General features: G+C 41.4%; 1 long non-coding RNA gene across 1 annotated transcript; it reads left to right on the top strand.

The window, feature by feature from the left end:
- The first annotated feature begins 227 nt into the window (after positions 1-227).
- On the top strand, positions 228-1,813 carry LOC310676818. The gene is made up of 3 exons (XR_014510766.1): positions 228-402; positions 783-991; positions 1,729-1,813. It is a non-coding gene; the product is annotated as an uncharacterized lncRNA (long non-coding RNA).
- Positions 1,814-9,064: the final 7,251 nt, after the last annotated feature.

Raw genomic sequence — 9,064 nt, 5'->3', positions numbered from 1 at the left:
GGGTCGGTGTAACCCACACTCTCCCAGCCACAGTCTTGCCCTCTACCATATGGATACAATAATAATTGCTCTGTTAATGCCAGTGCAATCTTTAAAACTTGGAAGAAATTGGCATTTCGGGGTAAAACAAGTCCTGACTTAGATTGTGTGCTCCTGTAAATTTCCTGCTACTTTTTGTTTTGTTTTTGAGTTGATACAATACTCCCCCATCACATTAAAATCCTGGATTTTAGTTCATGCAGTCAATTCCACACCAGGGAACGACCAGCAGAAAAGGCTGATAATCTAGAAGAGTCGAAATCATGGGTGTTTCACTCTTGCTTTTGCTGTGTCTCATTGGCTAGATCTTCTTTCCTAAATGCCACTGGTTTGACTTCATTGATTGGCTAAGGGTGGAAGAAGGTGAGTTGCTTTCAAAACAAATGTGAATTACCGTATTTTTCACTCTATAAGACGCACTCCCCCCCCTCCTAAAAAGTAAGGGGAGATGATGTGTGTCTTATGGAGCGAGTGCAGGCTGCGCAGCTATCCCAGAAGCCAGAACAGCAAGAGGGATCACTGCGCAGCGATCCTTCTTGCTGTTCTGGCTTCTGGGAATCAGAATATTTTTTCCCTTGTTTTCCTCCTCCAAAAATTAGGTGCGGTTTATAGAGCGAAAAATACAGTAAGTGCTAATAGATTTGGCCCCATATCCAAGCTTCTACAAATGCTAGAAACTTTTTCTTTCTTTCTTTCTTTCTTTCTTTCTTTCTTTCTTTCTTTCTTTCTTTCTTTCTTTCTAGAGAAATCAGGGTATCTGGGAGTTATCGTTCATCCAGGTGGCTCAACTGCCCATGATAAGGCTGAGGACTGTAAGGGCAGGGAAGGAGGAGAAAGAAAATGGCGTAGCAAAACTACATTGCAACAATGTGAATGTGTCTGCAACAAGTGCCAAAGAACTACCAAAAACAGAAGGCACTTTTGACACTCACGAAAACAAACTTAAAACAAGGCAAGTAGTTTCAGCTCACTCTAATTTATATCCCCTTCATTCCATAACAAAATCCTCCCTTATGGTTTTAGGATTATCTTCACAAAGAAAATGCACAAGGTTTGGTCTACAGTCAAGCTTGTTTATGAGTCATCCTCTTGACATGTGGTGGAATTTTCATGCTAATAAGCATATTTTAAGATTGGATCCTTAGGATCAGATCCTTATGAATGTCTTCATTCAGCACAGCACGTATTAGCACAAACAAATGCAAGCCACAAATCTTTGGGAATATCTTTAGCTGAATTTTTTTGGGGGAAACTATCTGTTGATACTTTATTTTATCACCCAGTGAGCCGTGTGCATTTGGCAGCAAAGGCTGCTTTTGCTTTAGGGAAAAAAATTACATTAATATTGACTTGATTGCCTGATAAAAGCAATGCTACAAAAGAATATTGCAAAACCTCAGAGGTTTGGCATGTTTTTCTATGTGGGTGGAAGAGTGTGCTGTAGCCAAGTAAGAATGAATCATGAGCCTCTAACATAAAGGAAAAAAAATACTAGAAGATATAGTTTTTTAAAGGATGACAGCTAAAACAACAAAGTTTGTAGGTCTATGCATGTACATGCAACATAAAGAGGCTGATATAATAATGGTGCAAGATGAGACATCTTTGGCAACAATGTGCTTTTTCTTTCCTGGTGCTGCAGCTTTTTAAAAAACTCAGTACGTGATATGAGAGTGGTTTGCTTTTCAGATACCAGATTATCTCCTGTGAGCTAAAGTGCACTCAAATGGACACTAGTGAATGGTCCAGGAGAACCTGTTGCGATGTCGAAGCTGTACAGGCCTGACCACATACAGAAACTGTATGTAAGCTGCTCTGAACTTTCAAAGGAAAAGAGAGCTGTAGAGGAGAAGGCTTAAGGGAGAGGCTGCTCACGGCTTTATTGGGCGGGGAAAGCAGATGTATACATCTGCGCAGTTGTCCCCTGACATGTTTTGAGGCTGCGCTGATGATCTTTCATCCTTTGGAAATGCTAGCGAGGCAGAGGGGCATCTGGTCCCAGGAGCAAGAGACGGCTTCGGGGTCCTAGATCAAATCTCACAAACCCCTGTTTGTTACCCTTCCAGTTGGCTGCCTCCCGTCAACGGGGAACTCCTATTCTGAGAGGCATAACCAGAGTTAACTCTACTATCCAATACCACTTTAGTGGAGCCCTGCACCCTCCCTCCTTTGGCCCAGAGCTAAGCTTTTGGGACAGCACAAGCCATGCCACGCCACAACCCAACCAACCCATGCGGTGCTAAACCTTTTGGCACACAGACTTTTTAACATCCAGAGTGTTTGTGTGCAGAAAAGCGAAAGCGCCTCAAGATTTTGCAGAGGCAAACATCACTGTCTGGTCAGGGTTGGTGGTGTCTTAGCTGAATTTAAGATAAGCTGGCCAATGGTGGTAGCCATGGTGGTTGTTGTTTTGAAAGAGTGCAATCTTCCACCATCAACTGGCCCAGTGCCTTTCAATTCTCTCCCTGATGCTTTGGCAATACAAACCCATGAAGTAGTATGCAGTTCAAGAGATACATCTAAAGATTATTTCAAAAATTCACAGGGCGTTCTAGCAGGGTGGATGAATCTGTGCATATTGGTTTCTCCAACTTTAAGTTCAGTTAGCGTCACCTCTGCATCAGTTTGTGATTTTTTTTTTTTAAAGGTTCTCATGAAAATCCACCAGTGTTTTCCTGTCAGGGTTTCTCCATATTTTTGTGTGAATTTTGCCTAACAGATATATTTTTGCAACCAACTATCTTCAACGCAATTCTTTTTTTTAATGTTAATTTCACTAATATATGCATTCTTATGCACACCTTCCTCTAATAAACTTTGTGTACTTGTGTTATGGTCTGAGAATTGCATCACAGAACTCAGAGAAGTACACATTTTGCAGAACAGCTGTATTTCATTTTGGGAAGTGTGAATTAGGCAGGTTGCAAATCTCATTTCTCTCCCATCTCTAGATTTTGGAGCATGCTGCTTAGACACTTTGTCCTGCTTGCCTGTCCTGAGTCGCAGCCAGGCTTCATGTTTTCAAAAATTGGGAGCAACAATTTTTCAAAACCAGCTATGGATTTTGGAGTTTGTTCTTTCTCGGTGGAACTTTTCTTGAACCTGGGAAGTTAGAAACCACTTTGTAAACTTGAACATTTAGCTCTTGAACTAAATATGGAAAAGTTAAGTGAGCAACGAGGAAATGGATTTTCTTTTAAGAGTTAAAAGGGAGCATGAGTATCAGAATAAATGAGCCGGAGCTGCCATTTAGTAAGTCTAGGGTAGCGATCAGAACATTTCTCACCGCCAGAGAAGTGAAATTCTAGAACATTCCCCCTAGAGCCACTGGAGTAAAGGAACTCACTCACTTTGAAACAGAGTGAGTTAACACTTATGAAGTATACTTCATGGAGACTTTTCATCTTATGCCTGACTGACTAATAGACTGGCAAAGGGAAGGCGGGGGGAATCCTCCTCCTTTGAGGTAACTCAAGTGGGATATTGGATAGTAGTAATTAAAAATGCTAATACTATATTTTCCCTGAAATGAAGAGGAGGGGAACACCTCTTGCTTTCATGTTCAGAATCAAAGTGATTCCCCATGGTTTTTTGTTTGTGTGTGTGGATGGCAAGAAAATTTCTCCTCGGAACAGATTGGCTAGTGAGTGTCGTGCCCATCCCCTCCCTTTCTTATGGAGTACAATTTGGCTGGGTTGCTTGAGCTTCCACAGCATGTTTTGTGTTAAGCAATGACTAGCCTTACAAACACCTCTTCAATCCCACCTGCTCTTGATTTGTGGCCTGTTGTATAACTTGGCCCGAGCCTGCAATATGACCTAATCTTCTAGGGATGCTTGGGGAATCTTCAGGTCAGGAATTCCAGTTCTTCAGTCCTGTAATTATATGGACTATCAATGCACCCAGAGGCAGACAGAGGTTTCCTATCGAGTACATACTCAGTGTTGAGCCACGGACAATCTCATCTATCTGGAAAGTGTATTGTTATGAGCTTTTGGGTACCAGACTCCCCTGTGTTGTGAGTTTGTGGGTGCCAGACCTTTTAACCCCTGGATTCAGCAAGTGTTAAAATATAAGCCAGGTTAGCTTCCTCATAAGGAAATCGCCTGGGTAAGGAGCCATTAAGAGAATAAAAGAGAGGGAGATGAGCCATTAACAAAGCAAAGGCTCTAGGGCGGACCTCAGATAAAAGACAAAGGCAGAGTACTATTGGTCCCTAGGGCATTAAAAGTCAAGGTAAGATCTCAGTGCAATATTGTAGCATATCATAGGACATCATGCCATCCTTACTCTGAATATGCTCTGTGGACCTCAGAATAATGTCAGAGAAGAAAAATGCAAAACTAAGAGAGGAGGAAGAAGATTGAATGGGCTTGCTTTGAGCCCTTAACAGCTAATAATAATAATAATAATAATAATAATAATAATAATAATAAATAATTTTATTTGTACCCTGTCCTCTCCGGCCAGAGCCAGGCTCAGAGTGGCTAACATCATATAAATAATACAATATGAATAAAAACAAGCAATAAATCGATTAAAATGCATCCCAAAATTAATTCAAATAAATTAAAATTAGAACTGAACAAATGACAACCCTCATATTAAAATTGAAAGCAGTTAATACTCTCCAGGACCAACTGTTTTCACTGATATTATAAAGACCTGTGAGCGGGCTGGCTCATTGGAATCCTGAATCAGAATCAAGACTTACAGCCCGGGTGAAAATGTACTGCAACATTTTGTGACAGAGTACCCTAGTAATTGACAAAGATTTTGCTGCAATCTAATTCCGGTCTGTAAGTTCTCCTGCTACAGTATCTGCAGAAACTTTAAAGCAACCCTTTTTGCTCAATTCTCCAGCAGTTGATCTTGGGACAGAAATAAAAGCAAACGTTTAGCGCAGCAGTATTGAATTTGGGAGTAGGCATATTGCCCATAGATCATTAACCCACTTGACCACCTTGTATTCTGTCAGGAGCACCATCTTGTTCAAAGGATCATCAAGTACATATTTGGAAATCCAGCTAAGGAACGAGGAATCTAGCTATCTTCCCTCCCTTCTCTACTCCCTCCAACCTTTTGGGAGCTGCAAACTGGTTGCTAACTTCTCTGTCAACAAATAACAGGATTTGCATTCTTCATAGGTACGGTGATAGTATTGGACCTACTTGCGTTATATCTTATGAGGTAAATGTTTCCTCAGAAAAAGGCTTTTTGATTCCTTGACATGGGAGAGGACACATGAGCGGAAGACAGTGGTGGAGTGTACATGCCTGTTATGGTCATGATAAGATAAGATAACATAAGAGTAAATCTTTCTGCAATGCTTCACGTTTCTATCCAAAATGTGATGAATTGAAAACAGTGATTATTATTATTATTTTTTTAAAAAAAGCATTGTGAAGACAGCTTTAATTTCTGTAGCTTTTACTGCCACACCCAGATGAATGGCACACGGAACATCTATAGCACATGAATATACATGTTCTTAGTTTAAACAGGTGAGGTCTTTGCATGGAAGGTCACCTCAGGATGGTTGCACCATCAAGTGATTATTTGAATGTGCAAATGACACTAGACACACATCGCACAAACAGCTTTCATATTGTCTTGAAGTCAGTGGATTTAGTTTGTCTGGTCGACACATCAAGCGGAATGAGGGAGCAGAATCCTGAGACGATAAAAGCGGATGAAAGTGGACACAGGTGAGGGGGGGGGAGTAGATGGGTGCCATTTTTGAACAAAGCACCTTGTTTTAAAGATATGTTTATTAAGTTTTCAAAAGCAACAACATACCAACAAAACAAACAATAAAGAAACAAGCAGCAGTGCTTGTGTGGAACACATTATTGCTGTTGGAATAAAATAAACAGAAGGAGGGAGGCACACTTTTGCAGACACTGTAATGAGATAGATTCCGCAAAGGGAGATTTCGGAAGTAATAAGGTAGCCTCATCACAAAGAAGCATGTGTTATTGGGGGGCTAGGCAGCACACTATTTGGGGCATATAAATGGTGCCCATAAAACACCAAAACAAAACAAAACAAAACAACTTATTTATACCCCGCCCATCAGGCTGGGTTTCCCCAGCCACTCTGGGCAGCTCCTACAAAATATTAAAAATACAATAAAACATCAAAATTAAAAACTTCCCCAAACAGGGCTGCCTTCAGATGTCTTCTAAAAGTCAGATAGCTGTTTATTTCCTTGACATCTGATAGGAGGGCATTCCACAGGGTGCCTGGTCCCCTGTAACCTCACATCTCGCAGTGAGGGAACCGCCAGAAAGCCCTCAGACCTGGATCTCAGTGTCTGGGCAGAATGATGGGGGTGGAGATGCTCCTTCAGGTATACTGGGACAAAGTGGTTTAGGGCTTTAAAGGTCAGCACCAACACTTTGAATTGTGCTTGGAAACATACTGGGAGCCAATGTAGGTCTTTCAGGACTGGTGTTATGCGGTCTCGGCGGCCGCCCCCAGTCACCAGTCTAGCTGCCGCATTCTGGATTAGTTGCAGTTCCCGGGTCACCTTCAAAGGCAGCCCCACGTAGAGCACATTGCAGTGGTCCAAGTGAGAGATAACTAGTTGTTTCGTAACAACTCTTAGAATGTTCCTTAGAATCCAGAGAAGGCAGTGCCCCTCACTCGCTCAAATCATCCATCTCTAGAGGGCCCTGGTGTAGGCTAATATTTATTGCAGGCTTTCTGCTCTGTTTATACCCTCACTAGCTTAATCTTCATGGCTGGAGTCTTATAAGAGTAACATCCACCCCCACATCCTGCATTTCCTCATATTAAAACAGAGCGTAGACAATGAGGTACCTTTTGCATCGGGATAAATTTTCATAACTGAAAAATGAGGATTTCATGGATGGCATGACTCAACCGCCCACTGCAAGTGTGAGTTGGCTACGGCCTTTGTTAAGGGACGCGCGATAGCCAATTGTATGCGGGTGTGTGAATGAACTGTGTTATGGATGAAAAAGAAGAGGGGGGAAAGCATCCATTTCCTTTTGTAGGCCTTCTTGCATAATACAGGCACAGTCCTGTATTATGTTAACAGTTCTGGCTACGTTAGCCTCCTCAGATTTGATGTGTACAATTGTTCTCTATTTAATCCCTATGCGTAGCTACAAGTACTGCAACATTTAATTGATTTATCAATTAGATTAAAAAACTCATTTGTCTAAAATGGTGTCACCAATTAAATAGGCGGCAGATATCTCTATTTCTCTATATACAACTGCAGATGAAAAGCTCTATTTTAAGAGAGGCATTCTTCATTTGATCTAATATACAGGGTTGGCCCTACCATTAGACACACACAGAGAGACAGCTGCTTCAGGTGGCAGAAACTGTTGAGTAGGGTGTGGTAGAGAGGTGCTGGAGGCTAGAGCATTGTGCACCACACTGCCACAGGCACAAGAGGCAGCCAATTTAGAAGTATGATTCAATTGCCAGTCTAGTTAGCTGCTCTACAAAGAATTGGGATGAGGGTAGTGGGGTGATATACAGTGGTACCTCGGGTTAAGCACTTAATTCGTTCCGGAAGTCCGTTCTTAACCTGAAGCACCACTTTAGCTAATGGGGCCTCCTGCTGCCACCGCACTGCCGGAGCACGATTTCTGTTCTCATCCTGAAGCAAAGTTCTTAACCCGAGGTACTATTTCTGGGTTAGCAGAGTCTGTAACTTGAAGCGTATGTAACCTGAGGTACCACTGTATTGTCTTTTACCTCAGGCAGGGAAATAGCTTGTTCCAAGATACTAGTGCTAAGATGATGCCTCTCATAACACATGTGTATTGTACCTTGGCACAGTTAGTTCTGTGCTGTTTTTGTTGTGATTGTATTTTTTTTTAATATCACACACACACACATATATATAGAGAGAGAAAAATTTAATTCTATTAATGTTTAATTGTTTTTTAAATGATGGCCTTTCTCTCTCTATGCTTTTAGCTGTTTTTATTTTATCTGTAAATCATCTGGAGCTCCTGTCAGGGAATATTTTAATAATACATCCAAACGCTGCTCATTCATTCTCCTAATTCTTCTATGTGTGTTCTCTTATACCACTCAACATTTCACCTCCTAGTTGTTGTTGAACTACAACTTCCATCATCCCTGATCGCTGACCAGGAAAGGAGTCTGAACACATCTGGAGAGCTATAGGTTCGCCATCTTTGGTCTACCTGGTCAGTCCCTTCTGAGCTGTTTTGATGCCATGGCCACCAAAGGGATTAACCAGGTTAAGCTGAATGTTCTCTAGCAAACACATTTGACATGAAAAAGGAACTGAGTGGGTGTGTTTGCCCAAACCTCTCAAGTCTCCCTTTCTCAGTCCTCTCACATTACTTTTCAGTCAGGTATTGTTACTCTCATTTCCACTCTTCCTCCAGTTTACAGTGACGCCATGGAGCCAATCAGATGATGTCACCAAGAGCAAGCACTGAGGGCAAAGAGGAGCCTTGCTCTCATCTTGAATTAGCTTCAGAGACATCATCATGCAGCCAGTTCTGACTGAATAAATGATGATATCACTACTATTAGGAAGAAGGAGTGAAGCTGGAGGCAATTGTGCTCAACACTCAAGTCTGGTAGACCTTCATCTTAGCATTGGACATTAGCATTACATTCTACCATATCCTTTTGAAGAGGTGAGCCCTTGCCATAACAGCCTTGCCAGCCTGTACAATAAATGCTAACTTTCACAAAATGTCTGACATGTACCCTAATATATACTCAGATACGATTCTCCACGTTCCACACTAAGTATATGAACAGTGTCTTTGATGCAGCTCACTTTTTCTGTTAAAAAGTAATAAACAGACAGGGTATCGCTATGAAAAAAATCCCTCTCTCTGAGTGTATATAATTGAAGGTGTGCTATTAAAACCAAAGACATTTCCTGAAAGTTCAAAGGAGTGAATTGCAGCATCTTAATACACAGCTCTTTTTTTTACTGCCTTATAAATTGGGGTGTTTCTTTCAGCCATTAACTTTTGTCATGCTAACTCAAGAC

This window comes from Podarcis tiliguerta (genome assembly GCF_965153285.1).
Source record: "Podarcis tiliguerta genome assembly, chromosome: 4".
Taxonomy (NCBI): domain Eukaryota; kingdom Metazoa; phylum Chordata; class Lepidosauria; order Squamata; family Lacertidae; genus Podarcis; species Podarcis tiliguerta.
This window is presented reverse-complemented; position numbering and strand designations above follow the sequence as displayed.